The sequence below is a fragment of the Atta colombica genome, unplaced genomic scaffold (assembly GCF_001594045.1).
Source record: "Atta colombica isolate Treedump-2 unplaced genomic scaffold, Acol1.0 scaffold30, whole genome shotgun sequence".
Classification (NCBI taxonomy): domain Eukaryota; kingdom Metazoa; phylum Arthropoda; class Insecta; order Hymenoptera; family Formicidae; genus Atta; species Atta colombica.
The window spans coordinates 917,974-935,524 of NW_017259404.1; the positions used below are offsets into that span (position 1 = coordinate 917,974).

Sequence of the window (17,551 nt, forward strand, 5' to 3'; positions counted from 1 at the left end):
ATGGGGCAAATTTCGACCAATCAAACACTATCGGCATTGCATGACATTTCAAGATCATATTAGTCATGAAATTACCTACAAATCAAGAATAGGGCACATGTCATTGACAGGCATGCCGCTAATTTTAAAATAGATTTATGCGATATGAAATGAAAAGATTATGTTTCAATTAAATAAATTCTTCAATTAAATAAATAATTTAATAAATTATACGTTTGAAAATAACATCTCACATAGCAATGTATTTCCTTAAAATATCTTAATTTGATCAGATTGATCTCATTCTGAGCCAAAACAAATCATTCATACAATATTACCTCAGGGTCCCTATTCTTGAAAAGTATCATATTCTTGAAAAACATAGCAAGTATCACATATGAAAAACTAGGAATGTACTATAGTAACGTATATTATAGCATAGTTTTTCGTATGTAATATTTTTCAAAAATAGAGACCTAGAACATTTCTAATTATTGTATTAATATAAAACGTCTCTAGAATATCGTATTTTGATCCGATAAAATTTTGATCATTTATATTGATAAATTGAATTTTTCAGCTTTTGACACATATATATCATATACATTTATATATTTTACGTATATTATAGAAATATATTTTTATAATTTAATTGTTAATTTTTTAAATGTGGGATATTTACATAAATATCCTACATAGCATATTGAAAACTACCCTTTGTTTCGGGAAGTATTTAATCATATTTATTTTTATATTATTAATTTGACAGTTGCAGCTATAGCTTATTTTGTTTTTTGTTATACATAATTTATTTTTAAATAGGTACATGAGTTATTTATTAATTGACAAAGCAAAAGGAGTTTTCAATATATTTTACAAAATCGGTTTTATCGATTGTAAGTACTGTTTTAATGGAAATTTTTCATTTTACTAATTAAACTAACTATGAATAACTCTATTCAAAAAAAGTACTTTTAGTGGCTCCATGAGCACTTTGATCAAGCTAAGACCGGTATTCATAGTCGAGTCTTATTTCAAGACCGTCTTAAGTAATGTTTTAAGATGCTAATGCTTTTGATTGATTCATGACTTTTTAAAATCGTACTTTAAGACGGTCTTGAATATAAGTTCTGTCTATGAATATCGGCCTAAAAATAATGACGAATTTCATTCGCATATGCCTTCTTATAGGAATTCGTGTCATTTTCTCCTTACGGAGAACTAGAGCACTATCTCTAACAGCACAAAGTCGACTCTGAGTCGACTATAGCTTCTAGACGTCTGAAAAATGGACATCCGTAAGTCGATTAGGAGACGATTTGGAGACATCTCTAAGTCATACAATGTCCCTCTTTAAAGACGACTGTAAGTCGACTTTAAGTCAACTATTCTAGGCTGTGTGTAGATTCGATTCATGCCCATAACGCTCATGAACAGCATTCATCCTTGTTTAATTATAGTTAAACAACAAGGCCGAAATGATTCCACATTTAAGTGAGCATAAATCGCACTAGACATCCTAAAGTCGATATTGGAAGGACGTCTGTACAAAGTCGACTTAAAGACGACTCTAAAGACCTGACTTAGCAAAGTCAACTTGCAATCAATATATCGATGTTTGCACTGTAGGGATAATATAGGTATAAGCAATCCTTTTTTCACTCTTTGTACTCTCTACAATCTTCTCTTTTTTCCCTTCAATCTCCTTATACTCGTATTCATAGTCAGGTCTTATATTTAAGGCTTCCTTAAATTTATCTTTAGATACTCTATGAATTATTTTTTTGGCTGTTGAGTATCTAAAGATAAATTTAAGGAAGCCTTAAGTACAAAATCTGACTATGAATACAGGCATTAGTTTAGCGACGGAGAGAGAGCAAGGAATTGAGGAAAGGAGCAAGAGAGTGAGAAAAAGACTAAAAATAGCGGATGCAAATATTCATATCAGAGAGAAACCTGAGAGAGGACATGACGGCTCAAAACCTGTAACCGCAAAATGCTGCCGCGCACTACTGCTCTTTAACAAAGTGGATGTATTACAAAGCAACGTCCACTTTTATGGTATTAAATAACGTACATAAAAAAATGAACGATGTATCCTAAGAGAAATGGAAGAAGGAAACAACGAAATCACCGAGATACTATTAAAGATCGACATCCTTACGAGAGTTTGCGTCCTTGAGAATATTAACCTTACCTTGAAATGATTAAGAGTTAAAAACTGATAATATTGTATTAATTTTATGATTTATTAGTTTGGTAGATGTATTTATGCATTTAGAACTCAACAATACTCGATTTTTCTTTAAAATTATGATTTCAGTTTTATTATCATCAAAGTTTAATTATCAACAGAGATGATAACTGCAGAGAAAAAATTGTAATTTTTCTGCAATATATAGGATATTATAACTTTACAAGTATGCACATTTATTTATGGAACATTTATATAATAAAAAATCATGAATTTAATAATGCAAAGCCAAATTATATCAATAATAGCAAATTTATATCAATTGTCGATAATGTCAGCGTTCTTCAATTACTTCCGGGTCCTTCGGGATCCTTTTTATACCGCCGAAAATTTGCCCAGGATTGATTATGACGGTCTTTAATAATATCTCGTGACGAAATGGAGAGGTGAGTGTTGTGGCTCCCCTACAAAGTATTGTTCATCATTCTGTTATTATTGATGAATCTGTGTCGCATAATTATGTCACACATAATGAACAAGGTGTCCACCAAACGGAGACTTCCAAAAACATGGGCTGGAATAATCGTTGATAAAAAAAGCTTTCTCTTCTATCGAGCTGGATTTCCATTATTAAAAAAGAATGGATAATGTGGACTTGCTGGTCAGAAGACTTGACTTACTGCATGTGTTTTTATTAGAAAGAAATATGACATTTCGTTCCAAAAAATATCCATCTCACACTGTAAGACTATACATTGTGTATCCTGTTCCATTTTAAATGTACATAATCATTGCAGGTTTTTATTAGAGACAGAGAAATCAATTTTCCTAATGGGAAAATTAAACATGTAAACGACATCCAGAATTTTCTTCAAAAAGTCAAATATTTATCCATATAAAAAAGTCGTCAGTGAAATTTGGTATATATTTGTTCATATTTATGTAATTAGTACCATGTATATGATATTCTTTCAATTTTATTTCACTAATCCTTTATGAGCGATCTGAGCCTTTATTTTTGAAAAGAAACATTTGAAAAACTAGGGAAATATAATTTATGTGATATATACTATAGTATTTCTCTAGTTTCTCATATATGTTTATTTTCAAGAATAAGAAACCCTGGCATTGATTGAAACATGTAATGAATGAAAATCCGATAAACGTAACATTATTTATTTTACATTTTTTAGTGTTGAAAGCTGTCTTGGATATATTTCGAAAGATTGCACAGTACGTGATATACAGCGCGAAAAATGTGCTTCGTGTGTCAAACACAAAAATTGTGTAAGGATCACAAGTTAATTAAGCTAACACCAATGCACAGATTATCAAAACAAAGCAAAACTTTACGTATGCGGTACAAAAATACTAGACTTTGGAAGAAGGAACATAAATTATAAAATATCGGATATTGAATATACATTATACAACATATATTATAAAATATCCGATATTGAATATACATTTGACAGGGAACATGTGCTTTAAAGTGGTCCATGTTTCTCAACTTCGAATTTTTTCTACCGCATCTCTCGAAATGATTCCAATCTACATTTTTTTCAAGAGCAAAAATGGATCACCCTATTGTGCTTAGCACTTGTACTAGTTTAATTTTTTTTTAGAGTTACTACGATTGAAAAAGGAAGTAGAAAGTTTAAGGATTGAATGAAACAAGTACACAGACAGTAGAAGAAGCTGTCGAAATTACTATTTAATGAATCTTGTTTAATGAATAACTGTCTGCTGCTTTGCAACATCCAAAGTAAAGAATATTAAAGGCGATACATGACCCAATGATATGAATGTATGAATGCTTATTGTTGCGAATTAAAAGCAAAAAGACATATAAGCATCTCAGAAGTGACAACATACTTACTTTTATAAATACATTAAATCGATATATTAAAGTGATAAAAGGATGCTATGGTTTCCAGGAAAATATTTTTAAAAGAAAAAAGTGCGAAAATGGAATCTGTTGTGCGTGGTATGTTAAGTCTGCTTAATTACTAACATCCTTAACGTTATGTAATGAAACATTTTTTTATTGATTGTATTTGAATATTACATATTTATTACATATTTTACTGTTAGACGAAATGAAAGTTTCTAAGACGCTCGCTTTCAATCTTAAAATTGAAGATTTTACCAATTTGGGGAAATAAATAAAATACCAAGCTAGAAAAAAGGAGACCACACTGGTTTTTATGTTTCAACCTATTAAAGGCAAATGAATGCAAACACAATTGGAATGCTTCCTTAGTTCAAGAAGCACATCTGGTACAGTCTTGCAATCCAACTTATTATGGAGTCATCATTCTTATAGAGAAATCAGACTTTAAGTTGATGCAGTTACATTAAATGGCGCATCTTGGAATCATTCTATGTGGGATAAGTTTGGAGTTACGAAAATAAAAATCAATATTCGTAGACCCACAGCGACGCCTTGGTTTTTTTCGGATTTTCCTCATCTTATCAAATGCTTGAGAAACAAAACACACATGATCAGGGTATTTAGTTAGTTATTAAACCATTAATAGTAAACGTGTGCATAAATTAATACAAGTTTTAATTGTTATTATTGTTATAATTGTTATTATTGTTCTGTTTACAGACACCTAGTGTATTATTTAAGCATTAGTACGATCTACTTAAAATCGAAAATCCAAAGTCTTTCAATTTAAAAGTCAATTATAAATTAACTATTTCTCCACTGTAGGATATAAACTTCTTACAATATCTATATATGCATGGGAAAAAGAAGCAAACGAAAAAAGTTACGAATTCATAAATTCGACATATTATAGATTAAAAGTTTCCTTAAAAGCAGCACTTGAAATTTGCACTTTTCTTGTAAAAGAGTAATTTTAGATATTTAATGACCGCATGATTTAATCAAGACAATTTGAAGGTATACAATTGTGATACTCTTGTAAAAAATTTAAAAATTTCCACAAAGTAATACAAGAAGTTCTATTTTGTTATTTTAGGTATGATGCGGAATTGCTGTAGGTCCAATGAGCATCCAGATTCTTAGCTAAAAATGTATAAATTAGTTTCGACTTATTCACTTGTAAAATCGCCAAAAGATTACAACATATCTGACGGAAAACTGATGGATGTTCTGTTGAATATCAAGGACATAAAAAATTCTAAGGAAAGACAGCAGTAGTGGATCGATCAAATTGATATCATTTTGGATAGAGATAAAAATGTTAATGTTCTTGTGGATGCTGCATCGGTATTTGACAAACACGATTATTTCCTTATGCACAATTATGTATTAAAGATTACGTATTAAATTATGTTGCTGGATATGTTGCGAGAAAAGGATCAAGATTCACAAAATTTTTTGAAAATAAGTAAGCTATGGTATGCGATATTTACCTGAAAACGTTAGTGTTAGGACCAAATGACGTAATACCGGATAATTGTCAATTGATACTATTAAAAACCAAAAAAAGCCTGAAACATCAGATTAGTTCATCGCATTAGTCGTCTTACTGTCACTTCTGAAACAAGGAGTAATCGAAGCAATCAAAGAGATGGAGATTGAATGTTGATACATTATTCAGCATTACCAACATAATAGATCAGCTATCCCAATTACCTTTTAGTTGTTTATGCAAAATATGAATACAAAGTTACGCATAAATTATCCGTTTTTTCTTAATTATAGAGAATGTCTTTCTTGTAAGAAGTTCAATAATAACAATAATGCAGAAAAAGAACAAATTAAAGAAAGGAGGAAATCATTGAAGCTGAGCCATGCAACTGACACTTACTGTAATAATATGGAATCTTCAGTGTGCTCCGTGCAAAATGTAGCACACACTGAAATTATGATAAAACTACTAGAAAGAGAAGGTACCAAAATGTACATAAAATGAATAATAAAATATGTAAATTGTAAAGTTATAAATTTATTTATTTATTCTTATGTTCAAAAAAAGAGATCTTGATGTGAATTGATAAAAACATATAATAAAATAAATTTAAAAAATTTGAATTATAAAAAATATATATACATTATATCATATTTTTTTTTATTTATTTTATTATATGTTCTTATATTTAACTGTAAATTTAATTTTACGATCTTGCGGTACAAAATATTAATTTTATTTATAACACTGCAAATTTATAACATGCAAAGCTATTACAATGAGTCTCAAAATTACAGGTAATGCTGTAATTATGTACAGAAATTTTTTACAGCATTAAAAATTTTTTTGCATAATCACAACATTTTGTGCATAATAAAAGTATTATTATGAATATTGGCAAGCGAGAAACATCGGGATATTTCACTCGTACTAGTAACAAATATGAGAATAGGCGTAAGGACATCGCGAGCTAACATCACGTCCAATTACGCTTTCTCTCTCAATCGTGCGCTAAGAATAGAATATCGGAGCGCCTCTCACTACTTTTTCCCTTCGCGCTCCTCGCCTCCTCCGCGTTTCCAGTAACATGTGTGCACTTCAGTACGAGTTTGTATCGCCGCGCGCCAAATGCCAGGAAACGTCATTCCTGCCGGTGCGTGTACAACTGGTGGAACAGCTGACTGTTTTTTTTTTAAAATGGCGTTCAAATTAGTAGATTATTCATCTCAGTGGACTCTCTCCCAATTCAGTGCACAAATCGGTTCCACTTTTTCTGCCCGCGCGCTATCAAGTTAAATCTCCTTTTCTCTTACTACGTGGTTTTCATCTTTCATTTTCCATCTTAGGGATAAAGTTTCATAATCGATATCCTGCTCTCCTCTGCTAAAGAACGTCCGACTTTTCACATGAAGCGACTTTCATCCTATCTCTCCTTTGTCAGGGTACTTACGTTTTTTCACGCGTGACTCTCACCCCATCTTCCTTAGGGACGCGCGACTTCTATGCGAAGCAATTCTCTATCTCCTCTGCTTGAAGGCGAAGTACGTAATATAATTATACTACTATATTTTGGTATGTTGATAATGTATATGATTATAAAACTGGTAGATTTTTAATTTCAAATGTCAAAAAAATCGGTTTTTTTCAAATTTGACTTTGAAAATGACTTTGTCGGTAATTTTCATAATTATATTTATAATCAGCGCATTAAAATACATATTATAATGTATCAATCGATAACAAAATCGGAAACTTCAGGTTTTCGTAAGTTTATTTGTTATGACTCATCTGCAAACGGATTCTTGAGTCATCGAGGCTAACATACTTCAATCTCCATTACGCACGTTTTTAATATTAGAACATGTCATTATTGATTATTATTCAAAAACTCCATTTTTTTTATCTCAGTGAATCCTTCTAATTCTAATTAAGACAATCTATTCTCGTTAGTTGCTAAAGCAGTTGCTGCTAACACACCTCAAATTTAGTTTATAAGCTTGTATTGAATAAAATCTGGTCAAAAGACAATGTTCAACCCTAGTTTCATTACTTTATATATTATGCATCACGCTCGTAATCATCCTGCGTCTTCTAACGCTTCCTTTTTTCTTTGCCATCCAGTCGCGTGTTGCAAAGTCCGTGTTATTCGATCTGTGCTATTGAAAGTTGACAAAGCGGGCGAATCATCGTCTACATGATGTTACGAGCATGAAACATCGCAATATGTATAAAGTATTATAAGGTTCGATAATTGATTTCAGAACAGACTTCAACGTTAATACAACAGGCTTAGCTATGTTGCAAGTTAGGCTTACGAGAGTAGATGATTTGATCAGAGCTAGAAGGATCTTTACTTCGATTAAAAGATATGGAGATTCCGATAAATTTTAAACAATAATGTGATATTTTCGAATATCAAAAATATATGTGATGGGGATGAAAGAAGCTGAGATATGTTATTGTTGATGACTCCGTTTAAGAATGAGTCATATCTGTAAGACTATTCGAGACGAATCTTAAGAGTAGATAAAAAAGGGCTAAAAACGATAGGTCAAATAAGAAAAATAATAAGAAACAAGATTAGGAATGTTTAGAAAAAAATGTGTAGACATACTTTATGTTAAAAACATGACTAAATAACAAACAACTAAACAATTGTTATATGGCAGGTAACAGTGCACGTTGCGACGCATGTGCTAGGGGTTACTTGAGCATAGGAGCAAGTTGAGAAATGTTAAATATCTCTATAATCAAAACTTCAAGACGTGTACGAACACGTTGACGCATGTGTCAGATAGTGTGGAGATGCAGACTACTGCGCTGAGTACTACGGCAGTCTTCGCTCAATTGTCAATTGAGAAATAAGAAAGCTTTTCCATTTTTGTATACTAAAAGTGAAGTTATTAGATGAGTTTTTTTTTGGTCTGCGTAGTAATTAAAATACTTTTAAAAAACCAGATATATTTTTTTATCACAAGTTATTAGTATATCTTTTAATTTCAATGTCAAAGTTGTTATTTTATTTACCGCTTTGTAGTTATACGATAATATTTTAACCGACATCAGTGAGACTAGTTGGGTAAAGTGTACCAACTAATCCCGCTTATACATTGAAATACTTAAACGAAATCTCTTCTTTTGATAATTATTGAGTTTAACCTCCTCATTTTTGATGTTGATAAAATTAAGCTTATTCTTTGTGGAAAAGAATCATTGGCTAGATATTGTAATCCCTGCAGTTATCGCAATCCCACGTGAAATTATAATACATGACGGATGATCACATGCGTGTACCATAGTTACTGCAAATACATGCTACTCCTGTAATCTATATACTATTTTTTCTGTCCGCCGATTATAGTGTGAAAATATCACAGATGCCTGTAATATTAGGTGTAATATATTTTTGTGTGGTAATAAAATAATTTAAACTACTGTAATATTTAAAGTTTTTTTTTGCTAGATTCGTTCATTTCATGCAACGCGTCGAATGAGCCTAATTTTACCAATATCGAAGATGAGGAGATTAAATTCAACAATTACCATGATTTCTTTATTGCTGTCTATCTTTATTGTTTTTACTGAAAATAATAATGTTTTATTGCCATTTTATATGTATATATAAGAATTAAGCTTCAAGTTTAATTGTTTTGATAGAAGAAGGAATTCTTGTAATTTTTGAGAGATTAATTTTGAGAGATTTTTATCTTTTGTTATACGTTCAACATTAAAGATATGTTTTATGCATAATTTTTATCATGAAAAGATTTTAGTCTCACTTTCGTTATTTTCTTAAAGTTTACAAAAGAAATATGAAGATTATTAATTAAAAATATAAATATATTATAAGGAACAGTTGCAAACTGTAATAAAGACTTCGTTAACTCACCTAATTCTGTTATTTTTTAAATTATATAATCTTATCACACAATTGTCTTCATGGTTCAATTTGCTCTTCGGAGTTGCTCAACATACCCCGTTGATGAGGCATATTGATCCACTTTGCATCCTTGTAATTTTTTTTTACTTACGAGATATATTAAGGATTTGTAAGTACTTAATTAATGAGCTAGATAAACATGCAATGTTTTAAAGCATCGACCATTAGTCTATCATTGTATGAAAGCTTATAATAACTTAAAAAACAAAGTGTCACAATTAACCCCGCTCTACCCTATTCCAGCAAACGAAAATGAAATGGATTAGAAATTTTCATGCATTTGTTTTATGCAATTTATATAAATGAATGAAAATACATTCAGGATTGAATTGAAAAGAATTCATTTTCAAGAAATATTCATGAATCTGTATTTCTGAATCCATTTTAATCCATTTCAATCCATTCTTGTTTGCTGTGGCACGAGAAAGCACTTGGGCAGGGTATTGCCTTCATCAAAGGGAAGGCATCCCTTTGTATGTTCAAATAGATTTATAAATAGCATAGCGCTCGTCGTCTGAAGGACTCTTATTCATTCGAGATGAACTCATTCTTCACTATATATAGGGGAGAGATGTCAATGAATATCTTCGTCATATTATCAACAATTAAAGAATGCACGGAATCTCTGTTTGTCTTTGTCGATGAGACAATCAGGAATTCAGAATACTGTGGACAGCTCGTCTTAATTCATCTGTGTCTTAATTCATTGTATGATTCTCAATAACAATTGTAATTGAAAAAAGCAGGTCAAATTCATGGAACTATCATAACATTGCGTAATTTGATTTGCAACGATAATGAAATAACATTTAAAATAATTTTATAGTTATAGCGAAAATTATCTAAGTACGAAAAATATCTAATAGATAACTTTCATGCAAGTACTGCGATATTGAATATGTATTGCATCTAATATAGATGACAGAGATAGAATTTAGATTTGTAATATATAAATATTATATACTATAAATTCTATGTCAATGATATATATTTTGCATCAGATACAAAAAAACAGCAATAATTCTAATTGAAGCAGCAAAATATTTTTTTGCATAAATGCATCGTCTGATTTGTTTAGTATAAGCGATTTTAATAATAAGGTGCTCTTGAGACTATCTTTGCAATTTAATAGCATGTTTTACTATTTGTGATTAAAAATATACATGCACATGATTAGAGATAAAGAATCTTTGGTCTTAAAAAAACAGCTATAATATATTACTTAGAGGACAGGAGATATTTAAGGCAGTATTTTGCAGTAAATGCATTGTATCTCGTAAAGTTTTTCACACCTGTTCACTACAGTCTATGTAATATCTCCACATAGTTGAGAATTCTTTCATGCTTAAACGACGGTCATATTTAGCTTTAGAATTCTAAGATTACTCTAGAATTATCCATGATGTTTATCTATCGCAACCTATCGTCATTCAGTCATTATTATTCATGTGAATTGAAAGAATAATCGAATCAAGTAAGTATACTTGCTGGAAATAAATAATAATAAATAAATATATAATAAAAAAAAAAGAAAATAAAAAAATAAATAAATTAGAATAAAAATAAATTAAAAAATAAATATATAATTTGATTGAAAATTTTCCTTGACCGAGATTGTGAAATTTTAATATAAATTTTATTTTTACTCTGATGAGAAAATGAAAAATCTGATTTCTATTTGCTAAAATTTATAAAATATTATTTTACAAAAAAAGAAGGAACTAAAGAAAAAGAATATTCTTCGAAATAAAATATTGAGTTGCCCTGAAAAGGACAAATTAATTAATAAAAAGAGCAATTTTCGAACATCTCGATCTTTTTTTTTCATAATAAATTTGCTAATTGCTATTTATAGCTGCCTGCTACTTTGTCTATTTATCCACAAGAAATTAAAAAATTAAAAATATTTAATTTTTCTGATAGTAAGAAAATGGAAAAATTGTATATAGACTTTGGACTCGTGTTGACTATTGATCGAAAAAAGTTCCTTAGTTATTATTTTTTGTATTGGTTTATTTCGAGCTAGATATTATAGATATTAAATATTCGAATATATACAATAAATAAATGTTCATAATATTCATTAAATATTCTTATAAGTGAATATTCTATCTTCATTTTATCCACTTTTTTTACAAGATCTCTCTTATTTTATCTTAATCGCCAGTATGTAACATAACTTGCGGCGAAATCTGTATGTGTTACAATCACAAAAGTGTATATACGCTCTAATGATATAAATCAATAATGACTGAAAAACCTTTGAGAGCCAACGTAAGTTATTGTTGCGAATAGTGATTTATTATCTAATAGAGACAATAATTAATAAACATTTCGACTTACGTTTCGGATCCGCTTCATTAATATAACAAATAACAAAGGAGACTTCTACATTATATAAAGCGATATTGACACAAAGAATTGTTCGGTCGAAGCACATGGCTTTTTCATCGGTTATAAATCTAATTCATCGAAGTTTTCTGCTATATTAAAATTCATAATTTCATAGCAATCGCGGATTAATGTATTTATAGCGCTGTTCTATCCCAGATAGCCAAGCGAGATTTAGTATGTGGAACAAATTAATGCACTGCATGTATTATTTTCAACTTGTTGACAATTTGCTGTCATTGGAATCTAATGTGAACTGAGTTAGCATCAAGAGGGCAAATAAATTTCATGAATTTACGAAATTGTAAGAGTATACATTGTGAAATAATAAACTCATCATGTTGACAGCAAACTGATGACACGCCATGCACGCATGACAACTTGCCAGCAGTTTGCTAAATTCTAAGGAAGACTTTACGTGACATCAGAACAGACAGTTTGTAGAAACACCTTTAGTTTGGTGAAATTAAATGCAGAATAAGTGATAGCAAAATGGTAAAATGGTATTGCCCTTATTTGGCTATCTGGGACGTCTTTACAGTCTAAACTAATTCATGGAGTTGTAAAATGTACAAAAATAGCTTATATGCATATAATCGACATAATAGTTTTCTATGAATTATACTATAATTATTAAAATTTATATTTGTCAATAATCTACAAAAGAGGTTAATAAATTTAAGTGACTTTTTTTCAAGAGTATGCGATTGAAATGCTGTTTAATTACTGCGGAATATATACAAATACTTTCACGGGATAAAAGATTATCATAAAAGGCATAATCTATATGTAATTCAGGCACATTGTTAATTGAAAAGCGAATAACATCATTGCTGAGAAGATTCATGATCTGTCCGATATCGGTTTGATTCACAGCTGCTGTGTTCAATCGTAATAACTACAATAGTGTTGTTAAAAATAATTATAAATTGAGAGAATAGATTTTTTTCACTCTGTTCATACATCCATCAATACATACAAGCGCAACAGAAATTTTTCTTTGATTGATTTTTACAAAAAAGATTAGATTTATACAAAACTCCCTATGAAAATTGTAATAAAACTAAATAAAACAGCTTAATATAAATTAGAATCATTCATTATGTAATCAATCATTTGTAACATCTCTGATTGTGAGACACATACGCGCGCGCACATTGTTGCACACACATTCCCATAATACATGCTTATTCTCTTTTTGTATGTTATTATTAATAGTAGTATTTGTACAAGCAAATTTAATTAGATACGTTTCTATGATTTTGTAATATTTAATAAAAATATAAAGTTTTTTGATTATTAAATTATTTGATTATTAAAAAATTATTTAATTATGAAATTATAAAAAATTATAAAAAAGTTTTCTATTTGTTATTGCAAAAAATAAAAATTGCAATTTTTTATTTAACTAAAGATTTTTTTAACTAAAGATTTTTGTCAATTTATAGCCTCCCGGTTTTCATATGTAATCACATCATATATAAAAATTTCACTATACAAAATTATGTAAAAATTTGCATAATTATGTACAATTCATTATATAATGAAATGTGGACATATTCCGTATATATAAATCTTCGGAATATGTATTATAATATTTTAAAGAGTATTTGAATGCTGAACAAAGTTATTGTTCTAGAATTTCTTGCAGAATGATATGAAATCTAATGCCTTCAAAAATATAAAATAACAAATCAACATAAAACTAATTTAATTTTTTTCATTTCTATAGTCGCTTAAAGCATTCAGAACAAAATTTATAATATATATTTTTTTAACATTTAATTTTTCATTTAAAAATTATAATTATTAATAATCTACAAATTGATATTATTATACTTTTTATCATGCATAATGATGCTGTCCTTTAAAAGTATAATTGCAAGGTAAAATATTGTGTGATCAATTGTTCACAAATAATTTCTTGTTTTTAAAGTTTGGAGGCCTGTTCTAATCTAAAACTTTACAAGTTTAATTTTTAGCAAAATCGAAACATTTATTTTTATAATATTTATGTTGTAATATGCAATTGTTTGTATTTGTAAAATTAATTTAAAAAATATGACAATATTTGGCCATCTTTCTCAATATAAGTATGACCTTCAATGTTTACCAATAACACGCTGGTATATATACAATATTCATCACGTGAAATAACGTGTCTTTTGAGTGATCTCTTTTAAAGTATAGCCTGAAAAAATTTTTTATACATAATTATACATAAATTATACGGTTGTACACAATTTATAATCGTTATAAATAAACTATATATAAATTAGTCATGTATAACCGTTTATGTATAATTATGTACAAACATTTTTTTACTGAATTATATTTTAAAAGAGATAAGATCACTCGAAAGACACATCATTCTGTGATGAATATACTGTAACGTGTTATTGATAATTGTTGAAGACCTATAATGAGGAAGATATTATGATCAAGTAATGATATATTCATTTGTCATTTTGAAATTAATGACAAACAATATTGCATATTACAATATAAATATTACAAAAACAAATGTCTAGAAATTGCTATAGAAATTGAAACTTAAAAAGTTTTAGATTAGAACAGTTAGAAGATGAGAAATTACTTGAGAATAATTGATCTGTTCACATTTTACTTTGCAATTTATATTTACAAAACAAATAAAAAAAACAGTGCTATTATATATTATAAAAAGTGTAATATCAATTTGTAGATCATTAATAATACTTGAATATAAAAATTAAATATTTAATTATATGTATGTACATATACATTACAAATTTTGTTCTGAATGCTCCAAGCAATTATAGAAATAAAAAAATTAAAGTTATTTTTATGGTAACTTCTTATTCTATATTTTGAATGTTAAATTCCACATTATTCTACATGAAATTGTAAAACATAATTTTGAATTTAGTATTCAAATACTTTCTGAAATATATTATGATACATATTCCGAAGATCTTTTGTACTGAACATGATGTTGGTAGAATTTGCATAGTTTGTCAAGATTTTGTATAAATGGGGATAAAATGAGTAAAAAATAACATTTTTTGTCATTCTTAATTACATTTTTATAGTAAACAATATTAAGTGAAATGACCTGATAAGTGTTTCAACACAAATAAAAGAGAAAAAAATTATTTTTAATTAAAGTGGGTCTTGGTGATCAATAATATTCCTATAAGTGATTATACAAATACAATTATACAAATACAATTTTTACAATAAAATATAAAATTGTTTTGAATTTATGTCGACGAAAACAATTATAACTTAATGAAATAAAATATGAATTTCAGAAATATAATTTATGTAGTTCCTCTAGGAACTTTGTGAATACTACTGTAAAATATGTACACGAAGGATAAGGTATTTATTTGCCATTTAACCAACAAATATTGAACAATGGAATAGACACACAGATAATCTAGATTAGATTGTCTTTTGGCGGAATTTTTATTTATAGGTAGAATAAGGCCACTAATTATGATTCACTTCTTGAGAAAAAAATTCATATTTTTATCAAGATATCAAACAATTAATAAAATATTTAATAGTTATGATTAATCATAAAGATTACATTATTAATGATTTTTTTTTTATTTCGATACCACTTTATATATTTTAATTTCAATTAAATTGAGTAATGACAATTATCCACAATTAAACCTTCATATACTAATCGCGGATCTATTCACACACCAAATGCTTTAATCTTTTTGAATTTACTTTTAATTAAGCATGATATTGACTTTTTTTTATGAAATCTAACTATTTACTATCTCCTGTAAAAGTTATAAGGCAATTCTTATTATACTTTAAATTAATTTTTAAAAGTAAATATTTTAGTTTATGTTTCACGTAATTAAGGTCATCAATAAAATGTTTAGCGCTATTGCTAATAAATAAAAAAACTGACACTTGAAAGAGATAAAAGAAATGCTAAAGAATTTTATGAAGAAAGTGCTTTATTTGATAGAAAGTGCTATAAGTATTTAGCATCAGATAATAATGGCTAGAGAGATACTTAGAACTCTAAAATAGTGTCCAACTTGATCGCAATATGTAAACATATTACCGAAAGGCAGAGCAATTAATTAGATGATAAGAGTACCCATCAACTAAAGTAAAGTTACTTACATTTTATATAAAATGTTGTAATAATATTACTAGATTACTTCAGAGAAAATTGATTTTTGTTTCCTTAAGATTAAAAATGAATAACTATAATAATCTACTAGTAACGCTTTACTTTTAAACTGTGGTTGGAAATTAGATATACTGTTTGAAAAATATACCTCCCTTTTTACTCGATATGATAGCCAGATATATTTTCTAATATATTTTCTAATATATATTATTAATTAGTAGAAGATCATTCAGCAACCTTCATAAATCTATGACACACACACAAATATATGATTATTATACCCTCCATCTTATCTATTGGTGCTTTCCAATTCCAATATCCCTTTCGTACACAAGTTGAGTACCAATTGTCCATTATCATCGTCACAATATTATACATCTTTACTCAGCCGACTCAGATTGTGTAAGCTTGTTTTCTAGTGACAATTACATGTTACTAACCGCGGCGGCTATAAATGAGTTTGGAGGACGTTAAGTAGCCGGCACTTTTACTTTTTTTGTTTCATACAAGCAGAAAAAGCTACATTTAATCTAACTCTATTCGAAATGGATCTCAATCGTGCATAGTGTACACACTTTGTTTCAATGAACGATTTTTCACATGTGAAATGCTGCTTGCCAGGCATAAACGAAAAAGTTTTTTACATCGTATAGTCACTGGTGATGAAAAATGGATCCACTATGATAACCCAAAGAAGAGGAAATAATGGGGACTACCTGGCTATGCTTCAACATCTACACCCAAGCCGAATATTCATGAAAAAAACTCATGTTGTGTATTTGGTGGGATCAGCTTGGTGTCGTGTATTATGAATTGCTCAAACGAGACCATTACTGGGGCTCTCTACCGAATACAATTGATGAGATTAAGCCGAGCACTCAAGGAAAAACGCGCTCACTACTACTCCAGGCATGACAAAATTATTCTTCTGCATGATAATGCTCGATCACATGTTGCGGCGCCTACTCAAAACCTATTTAGAAACACTCAAATGGGAAGTTCTACCCCACCTGCCATATTCTCCAGATATTGCTTCTTCCGACTTGTTCCGATCGATGACGCATAGCCTGTCTGAGCAGCACTTCACATCATATGAAGATACCAAAAATGTATCGATGATTGGATAGCCTCAAAAAATGAAGCGTTCTTCCGACATTATATCCACATGCTATCAGAAAGATGGGAAAAAGTAGTGGCTAGATGGCCATTACTTTGAATAAAACATTATGTATTGTTCTTTCATAAATGCTTAATTTTTTATAAAAAAAACGGCGGAAACTTATATGTACTCCCAATAAATAAATTTAAATTTTGTTTGCTTATTTTTTATGAATAGTTTAACAAAAATGATGACGAATGCGTACATATAATTCTCTAACTGTTGATTGTTTTAAAAATCATTTTCATAATATTAGGTGTGGGAAAAAGTAATATTTATGGTAGGTATTGAATATCCCATCATTTAGGGTATTAATTAATTTTGTAAGCAGATTATACATATATATATATATACACAT

General features: G+C 28.9%; 1 pseudogene; it reads left to right on the plus strand.

Moving 5' to 3' along the window:
- The first annotated feature begins 4,377 nt into the window (after positions 1-4,377).
- On the plus strand, positions 4,378-5,307 carry LOC108690210 (annotated as a pseudogene).
- Positions 5,308-17,551: the final 12,244 nt, after the last annotated feature.